This window comes from Labrus mixtus, chromosome 1, assembly GCF_963584025.1.
Source record: "Labrus mixtus chromosome 1, fLabMix1.1, whole genome shotgun sequence".
In the NCBI taxonomy this organism is placed as follows: domain Eukaryota; kingdom Metazoa; phylum Chordata; class Actinopteri; order Labriformes; family Labridae; genus Labrus; species Labrus mixtus.
The window spans coordinates 4,381,868-4,393,953 of record NC_083612.1 but is presented as its reverse complement, the minus strand read 5'-3'; the positions used below and the strand labels follow the sequence as shown (position 1 = coordinate 4,393,953).

Sequence of the window (12,086 nt, the reverse complement as noted above, 5' to 3'; positions counted from 1 at the left end):
ATTGGGGTGTTTAGGGGTTAAGTAGAACCAAATTAGTCGATGGGAGAACTAACAGCAGCACTAGCTTTCTGTGTGGCTACTTCTCGGTGAATGTCAAGATGATTTAGCTGCTCTTCTGCTCGCCGTCTGTCTCTGAGCACTGGCCCTCCAATCACCGCTCCGAGCTGTCTGTTTTGTGGCCCTCCGAGCAACAAATGAATATTAAATCTGCACTGGGCAACTTCGCACGCTGGCAGGAGGTTAGAGTCTGAAATATGAGGCTGGTGAAAGCCAAGGAATCCTGCAAGGTAACATCAGTAAAGCCTCTTCTTCTCTGGCGTCTGCATGAAGGGTGAAGGAGGGTTCTTTATGGGCAAGAAGCTTTCCCCCTGAATGTGTTTGTTTGGATGCTTCTGAATGTTATCAGTCTTTGGGGATAATTTTTGATGTTTGCAGCTGCACACTTTAACACTGACTCTTATCTCCCACGGGGGGGGGGGGGGAATAGATCACCGCTCACCAGGGCTGGAAGGAATATGCAACTCTCTGAGATTCTTACGCAATAAATCAGTTTGATTAAATTACGAAGGTGGATGACTAATGATGTTTTTTTTGCAACAAAAGCATTTTAATTTCACCAAATAATCTTAATGTACGAGCCATTTTCTTCCACGTACAATCATCTGTGAAAGAGCTTCACCTTAAAGACATTTTTTTTGGACCCCCCTCGAAAAACGAGAAGGTTCATCTCAAGAGGCGATCCATCAAATAAACAGAATTTCTCACAAATATGTCTAAAAACTGCCGCAATGGTTATTTGAATCGTCTTTACATTAGTTCAAATGAATCAGAATCCAAACATGCATCCAATGCCGGTTTCTGTTACATTTCAACATGTTCCAAAAAAAAAAAAAAAAAAAACCTTAAAACCTTCTACTACTGCGTCCCAGTGTGAGCTCATGAAGGTGTCTGGGTTTTTCTTTCCATGCCAGAGGAGGATGAATATGTGTGTTTCCTTGCAAACATACTGTGTATGAGTGGAGAGTGGTTTGGTATTATATTTATATGTGTGTGTGTGTGTGCGTGTGTGTGTGTGCAAGAGCCTGTGTGTGCGCAGGGGACGCCAGTTGGGATAACAGCTGAATCATGGCTCAGCCGCTGCCCCTCGTAGTCCTTGGCAGTTAGCGGTGTGAAAAAGCCTTCTCTTTGAGGGCATTATATAGATTAATGTGCTGTGCCTCAGGCAGAGACACACACACCTCGCCAGGGAGGGATCCTGACACTGTGTGTGTGTGTGTGTATTTTCTGCAAATGTGCGTGTGTGTGTGTGTGTGTGTGTGTGTGTGTGTGGATGGAAGAGGGGACAGTTTGGTGGTGAGGGGGGGGGGGGGGGGGGGGGGGTGTTAACAAGAGAGTAGGGGAAGGTACCGTGAGTAAGCTGTGCTTGTGTGTGAGAGAGAGAGAGAGAGAGAGAGAGAGAGAGAGAGGTGGTGTTCAGAGTCACACTGAATTTTTCAATGATTCTTTGAGATATATCTTGTTGCATTTTTAACATAAAAAGGCAACTCACAGACAGAAGAAGTGGTGGATGCAAAAACACATTTAATCATGAATAAGTAACGTCACAGGAAGGTGGGAAAATATTTACTGGTAGACTTGTTTATTCAGGTTTTTTTAAACTGTTTGTTTCGCTTCTTCAACTCATAAAATGAAGCTGAAATCACAGTCTTTGTAAAATAAATAAATTCAGATATGTCATTTCTTCGTCTTAACTCCTCATGTGTTCAGGCTGCTGGTTGTCTGAAGGGGCATCAGGGCAGTGGATAAAGCCTCCATCATGATTTTTTAAAATGTGAATCAAGTGGGTGTTTAGGAGGCCTGGGTGACCCGACAGGGGCAGACCTCTTGCCCCAGCTGTGACTTTTACTCCCTCTTCACCTTTTCTCTCTTTCTCTCCCACTCTGCCTGCCTCGCCTCCCAGCTGAGTTAAGATCAGGGTGTAGCTGAGCCGATACTCAGTATCACAACAAATAACACACAAACGCCACAGCTGCTGGAAGCAAATTCAAATGGAAAAGTACAACACCGCTCCCGCCGACGTTAAAGCAAAAAGCTTGTAAGGGTAAACAAGACACTTTAGAGGCGCTCTGTTTCTTTCGCTCCCTTAGTGATCACTCCTTTTTTTTTTTTTTTTTTTTTTAATCATTCCCTTTTTTTCTTGTTTGCTCCACTTTTCTGTCCGGTGAGAAATAGGAGGCAGATTTTCCTTATCAAGGGTTTTAGCACATTCCACTCAAGGTTAGGCACATCTGTTGTTTAGTGTGTGTGCTGGTGCATACGACAATAACTGTTCAGATCGTTTGTGTGTGATGTTCTGTCCTCTATGATGTGACATGCAGCTGCAAAGTCTTGGGACACAGAGTATATACATGCACGTGAATCTAAATGTCCATATATGTGTGAGTATGCACATGTGTGTGTGTGTGTGTGTGTGTGTGTGTGTGTGTGTGTGTGTGTGTCTCCAGCCAGCGGCCTAAATAACCCACTTTTGTCTGACAACAGCATCAAGTCGTGGAGGTGCACATATGCAGAAAGCTGCTTGGAAAGGCCTCCTAGTAGCTGTCAGCTTTTATTATGCGCTGAGGTGTCATGTTTGTTAGGAAGCTGAGTGCAGATGGCAGAGTGGAAGAAATGGATCACTAATTTTAACAATGATTAATGAACAGAGATGGAAAATGAATTACATCGGACTATTGGAGGCAAGGAATATTTTCTCTGAAAATGTTAACTTCGGCTGCCAGGCAGCCGGCCGTGTTGTGGGAGTATATTGAGGAGGGGGAGGGAATGTGTGTGTGTGTATGTGTGTGTGTGTGTGTGTGCTCTAAGGTGCAATTTTCCCCCCGCATCTTTTGTAGAATCAACACTTCACTGCTCTTGCCTATTACTTTACTGTTCGCCTGCTTAAACACTGCCAGCTTTATAACCACTGTTGTTCCCCTTCTGTGTATTGCACTACCAGTTAAGGTACACACTCTTTAATAAGGTAAACACAGGAAAGGTTAGACTGTCTTCAAATGTTAGCGAGTTCCATTACTCCGCGGCATACTTTGATATCAAATCATAGATGTAGTAGATCCAACCGAGTGTCAGTAGCTATTCTTTGGTATTTTAGTCGGGTAAGAAGAATAACCCGCCTTCACCTGCCAGTGTTTGGTGATTTAATGATTTTTATATGAAAACAATTAAAGACATATTTGGACAATAACTTTATATATTTTTTTTAAAGATGCACCCTACTGTTGAGAATATAGTCCTAGACCTGTGGCTCAGTTGTTTGAGTCAGGTGTCTCTCAACCAAAAGGTTCAGGGTTCAATCCCCAGGTCACTTGACCTCCAAATTACTGCCGCTGCTGCATCAATGGTGTGTGAATGTATATGAATGGATTACGTTACCTAGCATCCTCTGCCATCAGTGTGTGAATGGTGTCAATGTGTAGGGTGACCTGCGGTGTAAAAGTGCTTTGAGTATTTAGAAGACGTGAAATGTCAAGACCATTTTCCATTTATGGTGACGTAGAATACGAATCATGACGGTGATTTAATGCCCTTTACGACATTTTGTCCCACCCCCTAATCATGACAACCTGTGTTGAGGTTAGTAAGAATGTATTAAACCGTCTTCAAACATTAGTCTTACAGAATTACACGCTGATCTAAAAAGCAGATATTCTACAATTCTACAATTCACTTAGCAGACACTTTTATCCAAAGCGACGTACATCAGAGAGTAAGAACAACACAAGCAAGGATCTAGAAAAAAGGGAACAATGTCAGTAAGAGCAAACGATCAGCTTTGAGTCTGATTGGACACACAGGTGCTGACAGGAAGTGACCAGAGGCAAAGCACAACATTGACGGCAGTTCTTGAGAGCTCTAATCAGTATAGAAACCATCTTATAAGTCGTCGTTATCAAACAAAAACCATCGTCATTACCATCATCATCATCAATAATATGGAGAGCATCATCATTAAGTTAGTAGGTATTCATGAAAGAGCTGGGTCTTGAGCTTTTTCTTAAAGGTGCAGAGGGACTCTGCAGATCATGACACTCTTCATTTCCTGTGATCTTAGACGACCTCCTTAAAGTTTCTCCTAGAACTCCCTCTCAAAGACAACATCTCTCTCTCTCTCTCTACCCATCAACCCTCCTTGTGTTGGTGTCTCTTTTAACAGGCTGGTGGGCGGCTGGTGCAACAACATGCTTTAATAGGTAGATGTGAACTATTTTGAATTTAATTAAGGGCCTGATGGGAAATGCGTAAAGGGAAGAAAACAGAGCAACTTCGAGCAACATTGTGTGTTTGTGTACATGTGTATGCATGTGTGCAAGGCAGACAGCAAGAGAGAGAGAGAGAGAGAGAGAGAGAGAGAGAGAGAGAGAGAGATCTCAGGTTACAGCAGCATATGCTAAGCACTCAGAAAACATACACAATGCCTTTGGTGAACAAGGTAGTCGGTATGCCCTTGGGAGCCAATTTAGATTGTGACTTAAGGCAATGTCGTGGCTTTGTGTGTGTGTGTGTGTGTGTGTGTGTGTGTGTGTGCGTTCCCTCTGTAAGTGAGCGAGAGTTTTTTTTTTACTCTTGACGCTCCATTGAAACAGTAGTGGTGTGTAGATCTGGGTGGCCCTCCTGTAGACCCTCCACATCTGTGTTCCCCCTCTGCCTACCCCCCCCCTCCACACACACACACACACACACACACACACTCCTCCTCCTGTTGCAGGACTCTGAGCCAGCTCCTCCATGCCTGGCTGCCTCTCCACATCCAGAGGAGCCATGAGAATTAGTTGGACCCAAATTTTTTAAGTAATAATGCGCAGGATTAATGAATCAGAAAAAAATAAATAAAAAAGAAACAGACCAAAAAGGGAAGAGGCTGTGTTGCTCAAAGTGTGAGTGACAGATGATCTTTGCATCAAACATTTAGCATTAGAGATTCAAGCTAAACACACCCAAACGGAGATCTCGACGATTATCGTCAAAAGCGGACTTCCACACATCTAAGCAAACGTTTTGAAATGTCACCAAAAAAAATGAAAGATAAATCTGCGTCAAAATGGATTATCGTGTTTTCTTTGACATATAACAAAGCTGTACAACTTCTGCACCTCCTGCATTAACGGGCCCCTTCTTGCTGCAGGCGCTTAGGGAACATCATTTTATAAATCATGATTCATACGAGAAGTCAGAGTCAGCTGCTGTCGGTTTCTGTGCGAGGCCTCGGCTCAAAATGCCACTCACCCAGTCACTCGCTATACTCCAAAAGGGAGTGGCACTCTTTTTACCTCGCATACTTTGTCGGCTTGATTATTTTTCTGGTGTTAAGCGGCGGGGCTTCAAGGCTAGATCAGATAACATCCTCTGCATGAGCTGCGGAGGCTCCTCATAGTTTTGTGCTGAGGAGAACAAAGCTTCTTGTTTTTTTTTTTCTTCCCCCAACACTGTATTTTAAATGTGAAACTTCTAAACCTTGAGTGTCCCAGACGAGTGTTCCCGTCTGGAACTCAACATTACAGCGTCAAATTAAAAAAGAAGTAACATGAAGAAAATGAAATATAGGAGCAGACTGACAAACAGCAGCAATAACAGTTCATATATTTGTTAGATTACACATGGATGTTTAGATGACATCATGTCCTCACAGGAAGTCCTGAGGAAAAAATAAATATGTGGCGACGGGTGTTTGTGGGATAAGCACGCAATATTTTTTTAATGGGTATTTCTCTTTTGTCTTGTGCTGCAAAAACTTGTCAAGCTTCAAATATGTATGACGCTGAATTTCCTGGTGTGTGTGTGTGTGTGTGCTTTGTTTACAGGCTCTTGTCGTCCCACCTTCTGTGGAGCTGTCGGCTCTCTTTCCTGACATCCGGCGTTCGTTGGAGCGGCGGGCGGGCGGCAGGCAGGCGCACAGGTACGATCACACCGATTGTTTTCGCGGGGAAAAAGGGGGAGGATATTAAAAAGGTGTCTGTCACACTTACACGCCCCAGCATGCATCTTTTGTTTTCATTTGAAATCTTTGTTTATCCGGAGAAAGTCGATTGAGCGTGGGACTTGTTAAGCGGCGACATGCTTTCTCAAGTCACACTGCAGACGCTTTCAGAAGACGGAGCTCTGCACCTTTACAGCTTGTTGGAGGGTCAGTGGCTTGATCCTCAGAAAGAGAGAGAGAGAGAGAGAGAGAGTTTCTTAATCACACATCATTGAGTAGACATCCATCCAGCATCAAAATCTGTACATTTCCACCACACGATGGAAATATGCTCTGAGCATGCAGCCATTCAGAAATATGGGACATTAATAAGCGAGTAGATTTAAGGAGATTAAATGTCACCACTATGACCTGAATTTTGTGCGAGTGAAAATAAACTTCCAGCTAACACCACACATACATCTTCGATTATTTTCTGTTTTTTACCTCATTGGTTCTTCTTGTCCCACTTTTTTAACGATGCTAATCATCTTAAAAGTTAGCTGCGCCCCTGCCAGAGCTACTTGACATAAATACGGTGCCAGGTTTTTTTTTTTTTTTTTATCACATACTGACTAAAGATACAAAAAAAAAAACCTTACACACACACACACACGCACACACACCCAGTCTGTCAAAAAGCCAAGGTGCTGTCAATGCCTCTCTATGTGGCTCAAGGAGACAATTAGCAAACAGAGGTGACATGGTAAACAGGTGCAAGCCATTCTTCATGGAGCTGGAGGAGTGTGGCCTTCCTGTCTCTCGTGGTGATCGGCTGTATGTGTGTGTGCGTGTCGGTGAGTGATGTCAGATCATATGACAGGTATAAGTGAGGGATATGTCTGCGTCGTGGGGTTAGCATACCTCATCCCGCCCGGTCGTATGTAATCAGCCCATCATCATCATCGTCGTCGTCTTTGTTGTTGTCGTCGTGACTTTACCTCACATCCGTCTGTGCCCCCCCTTTAAATCTCTGCACGTCTCTCCGACATCCCTCCTCTTCTCTTTCCAATAATTACTTATCCTCTCTCACTCCTCTGTATTCCTTTAATTCGTAATAGACCATTGTCCTGGGGGTCGACTTCCTGAGAAACAGAAAGAGGGAGAGAGAGAGGCGGGGGGGGGGGGGGGTCAGGCGGGTTTGTAAAAATTGATTGCTTGTAAAGCGCTAATCAATGGAAACCTTTTCTCTTGAAGCTGGAAAAATCGTGTTAGAACATTTGTTATAAAATGCAGAGATGAAGCATATAGCTGTCCTCTTTATTATAAGCTGAGACAACAGACCTGTCTGAATGATCAAAACCTGTGTTCAGATGTGTTAAGAAGAAAAAAGCGTATTTAACTGCAAATGTCACGTTCAGATTCAGACGATATCATCTTTTGATCTCATCAGATGTCACGCTCCTCGCGCAGATATTTGGTCTCCATACGTTAATAAAAATAATAATAAGATCCTTCACTCCTGCAGCCGAGGCGCCGCTCAGTAATGGTCTGCTGTTTTTGAAACACATTTCTCCGGCTGTAGATTTTTATTAATCAAATATAGCGCGGGTGAGTCATGTCGTTTTGGCTTGTGTCATATCGGAGGTATGTGCCACAGATTTCCCTCATATTGGAAGCAGAACTAACACATGCTCCCCTTGACGCATTCTCACACCATTTTCTCACACAAAGCGCTCACACACCAGCTCGCAGAATCGTACACACACACACACACACACGGATGACTTATATAGAAAGAGATTCATAAACACACACACACACACACAAGATTGGGCATTTACACTAACACAGATAAAACCTTGTTACAACAAACCTTCAACAGGACACGGCACATTCCTCGGATAAATGTATATTTCTATTAATGGTAGAGATTTTTCCTTCACATCCTTTTGTCAACACACCTTTCAGTTGACCTCTCCAGAGGTCTGTTTTGTGCTGAAAATGTCTTTTTCGAGGACATGTCAGAGGTCAATCTTCTGCTTTGTGCAACTCTACATTCCTCATACAGCCACACTTTGTTTGTTTTTAAACTTATTAGGTCTTACAACTCTCCAAAAGGCACACCTTCAAATGCACCATGAACTTCATTTTTCTTTAAACATCAACCTTTGCTCCAGTAAACATAGCAAGTGTATTAGTCTTAAAGTCCAACATATCTGATTACACTTAATACAAGCCACATGCCCCCTGACTACGGAAGCCCGAAGTGGACATGCATCCACACATTTTATTTTCCTCAGTTTCCCCGTGATAAATGATCCATTTTGGTTGTTTTCTCAAGATCTGGACTTATTCATCGTATGATCAACAACACCCGTTTCCATGTTCTTCTTCATTTCTGGAAATGAGATTTGGCTAAGATTTGATTTTTTTGGTGAATTTAAGTTCAACAGATATTGAAGTTGAAGTACTTCTTTTACTGTGGACCTAGAAAGGGAAAGCCCTAAACCTTGTACTGTAATGCAGATTATTAGTGAAACTTCACATTTTAAACTGACTCTTAAAGAAAATGTATTTGAACCCTTTTGTAACCATGTTTTATCCAGATACCATCACATTTGGATCTTTGGTTCGATTCTTTCTGACAGTCTACTCTCTAATCCCCGACTGTGTTTTTAAGTCTTTCCTGTAAGATTTCTCATAAGTGTCTTTTAAAGCAACAATATGTAACTTTTCCACCTTAATACTTCAAGTTTCAAAGGTCGATCTAATAGAACAATAACTATCAGCATGGAGAATGGCGTCCCTCCCATGTCCACAGAACATACTCAACATACAAAGTTAGCAAACAACGCGCTGAAGACGCTAGCTGAGTCATCTTTTCCCTAAATCTGGTAATATTACTGAACCGTGTCCGTCTACATGGTTCTTCAGCTTCTCTCAGCGTCTTTAGCGTCTTCGCCTCCTCTGCTTGTCAACAAACTCAACAGCGCTACCTGCGTACTACGACAGTGTAATTGCATGCAGAGACCTTTAGGGGGCACCAAAGCGCACCAAACCAATTCCCTACATAGTGTTGCTTTAAAGTAAATGGTAAATGGACTTGAGTTTATATAGCGCTTTTCAACTCTTCAGACTACTCAAAGGACTTTTACACTGCATGTCACACTTACACATTCACACACTGATGGTAGCCGTCGCTGTGTAGTATCATCCATCAGAGATAACTAATCCCATTCATACACCACCACTGAAGTAGCGGAAGCAATTCAGGGTTAAGTGTCTCGCCCAAGGACACATCGAACATGTTGCCCGGCTGGGGATTGAACCCTCGACCTTCTGGTTGAGAGACAACGACGCTACCAACTGAGCCACAGCTGCCCAAAAAGACTCTAAAAGATAGGGTGCCTTGTTCTTTCACATTTTCTTATCTTGTGTTCGCTGCAATATAAGAACCCAGTTTAATGTGAACAATGTCTTTTTTTTGGAATCAATGTTCACTTTTACTTTCACCAAAATGGATTTCTTTCTGCATAATTATTCAGGCCAAAATGAGGTCAGGGATGTAGCATTTAATTATTTAACTATAGGCATTGTAATCCAAAACCTGGCATTGATTTCTCTGTAACAAACTACAAAGTGTAACCTCCTCTCAGGAAGACAGAAGAAGCTCAACATAAGTTGCAGGGGTGGTGGGTGGAGAGGGTCAATTTTCCCACAGTTTGCTCCTCCATGTTGTTGGGTTAAGATTGTCACTGCTGTGTGGTACTCTACCCCGCTGGTATAAATAAGACATGATTGGCATCACAGCAGACGAAACTCTCTCTCTCTCTCTCTTTATCTCTGTCTCTCTCTCTGACAGCCTTCATTTGCTGGAGGAGTGGCAGACTTGGTGGGAGTTAATGATTATAATTATTTAGCTTTTTTTATTTCTTTTTTTTTTTTTTTTTTTACATTGTGGGATAATTATTTAAGAGGTTCGTGTAGTCATTGTTGTAATCAGTAAAGAGAGATTACAGAAAATCCGCATGCCAACAGATGGCACTTCGCTGTTGTTGTTGCTTCATATTAAACCCAATGCAGCACACTCGCTAGCAGGCAGCCGCCGAGTGAGGGGACAATCAGAAAAAGGGGGCCAAATTATGAAACAATTTGTCCTTCATCATAAATCAATTTATCGTATCACTCCGTCCCAGAGAAGAAGAAAAAAAAAGAATCAAAAGTAGTTAGCATGCGTTCAATCCTAAACGCATCGTCACAATGTGGAGGGGTTTCGAGCCCCGGTGGGAACTGGATTTGAATTTACAAAAAAAAAAAAAAACTCTTCTACACTACAAACAGTATTTGACCAGAGGAGCCCCGTCCCCGTGACTTTATCTATTACCACCGCCATGGTCGTTCACACGCAAACCCCATTCACAAAGAAGGTCAGCGCTCGTTAGCTCGGCTCCTCTGGGACCCCGGCTGCTTCAGCCACCTCCTGGACTTGTAAGCTGTTGCTGCTTTGACTTCATGTCCTTATTTGCATATTATTTTTGTTTTTGTTTATATATTTTTTTTTCATGCATTACTTTGAGAGGAGTGAAAGAAACATATAAATGCAGCGTGAGGCGAGGAGGACTTTGCTATCCAGGGTCGGGGAACAGGAGGAGCGCCGAGGCCGCTGCCCTACATTCCTGACTAATTGTATAATTGGAAAAGCTCTCCAAATGAGCAAGCAAACCCCCCCACCCCCCCCTCTCACAACCACCTCACCCCTACTCACTTAACACCCCCCTACCCACCCACATGCATACACGCCCTTCAAAGCAAATCACAAAAGAGCATTTTGGGAATAATAATAATTTCAAAAAGCGTCCATTATTAATCCCACACACTAGCATGGCTGGCAGCAGCAGCAGCTAGGCTGGTTAGCACCGAGGCCACAGCCCCCTCCCCTTTCCATACTAAGAGCAATCATAGCTAGTGAACACATTTACAGTGAGGCGTCGCTTTTCAGATAACAAAGTTACAAAACTACAAAACAGAGGCAGATATGAATGAAACATAAACGCACACATGACCGACTCATTAGCTCTAAGAAGAGTAACAACATGACTCAAAGTCACCACATCCTCACAGGTTAACATGTCTCAGGTGTTAATTATAGTAGACACATTTATAGTTATTGGTATAGTATCAGTTCTACTGCCACAAATTATATTTTTTTATAATTTCAAGCAATTTTACCAACCAGTAGTCAGACGCCACACCAGCGGTTTCCTACCTTTGCCTTGTTGGTGAAATCTCTTATGCACACAGGAGTAAACTATTTCATGATGTTTTGTTAAATAACGTTGGTTCAACACGAGAGTCCAGCAGCAGAAATGTTAACATCATTTTTCCAAACATTCTGTTTCAAACGATCACGTGACAAAAAAGTATTTTTGTCTTCGTCTTTCATCTCATAATCATTTTCACAGGATATCTGCGACTGAGCACAACAACTGAACACAGTGTCATGCCCTAATTTGGTTAAGTTCCCATAATTTGTTGATTTTGTAAGAAAAGTTGAGACATTTTGTGTCAACTTTCTTCCCATAAATAATCTAATGTCCAACACGAGATGACCTACCTGCGTGCTGCGTTAGCGCTCATATTTTACTGTTAGTACTGGAGCTCATGGTCAAATTGGATTTCCTGATTTATGGCCCCTGCCACGCGCCATTCATTTCCATGGCTACTGAGGGACGAGGGGTGGAGAGGGAGGAGTGGGGGGGGGGGGGGGGTGATTTCTGAGGTCGACAGTGGTGTCTAACGGGATTGTGGGGTGCCGTTAAAACGAAGCCGTTAATTAATGCTATTGATCAGCAAAAAAATAGAGGCAAATGTGATTTGCATACAGCCCGAGTGATCAATGCATTAACCGATTTTTTTTTTTTTTCGCTCCCCCCCTCTGAAATCTGATTTCCTGAGTTTTCAAAGTGAAAGAGAGAGAGAGTTCAGACTAATGTGGATCGATCTGGCCTCTCTCAGACAAGAATACAAAGCATTTTATTAGCCCGGTGAAGGGTGAAACATGCCAGGAGAGAAAGACGCAGTTTGAAGTTTAGTTATGTATTTATGTCTCGCTTCAACATGGAGGACAAAG

At 42.7% G+C, this 12,086-nt stretch overlaps 1 protein-coding gene across 2 annotated transcripts in view; it reads left to right on the top strand.

The window, feature by feature from the left end:
- znf536 (zinc finger protein 536) overlaps positions 1-12,086 on the top strand; it is a 218,825-nt gene that overhangs the window by 22,293 nt on the left and 184,446 nt on the right. For both annotated transcript variants that reach the window (XM_061053165.1, XM_061053993.1), the window contains exon 2: positions 5,859-5,953. The gene's annotated coding sequence lies outside the window, so the exon portion shown is untranslated. The remainder of the gene's footprint in view (positions 1-5,858; positions 5,954-12,086) is intronic.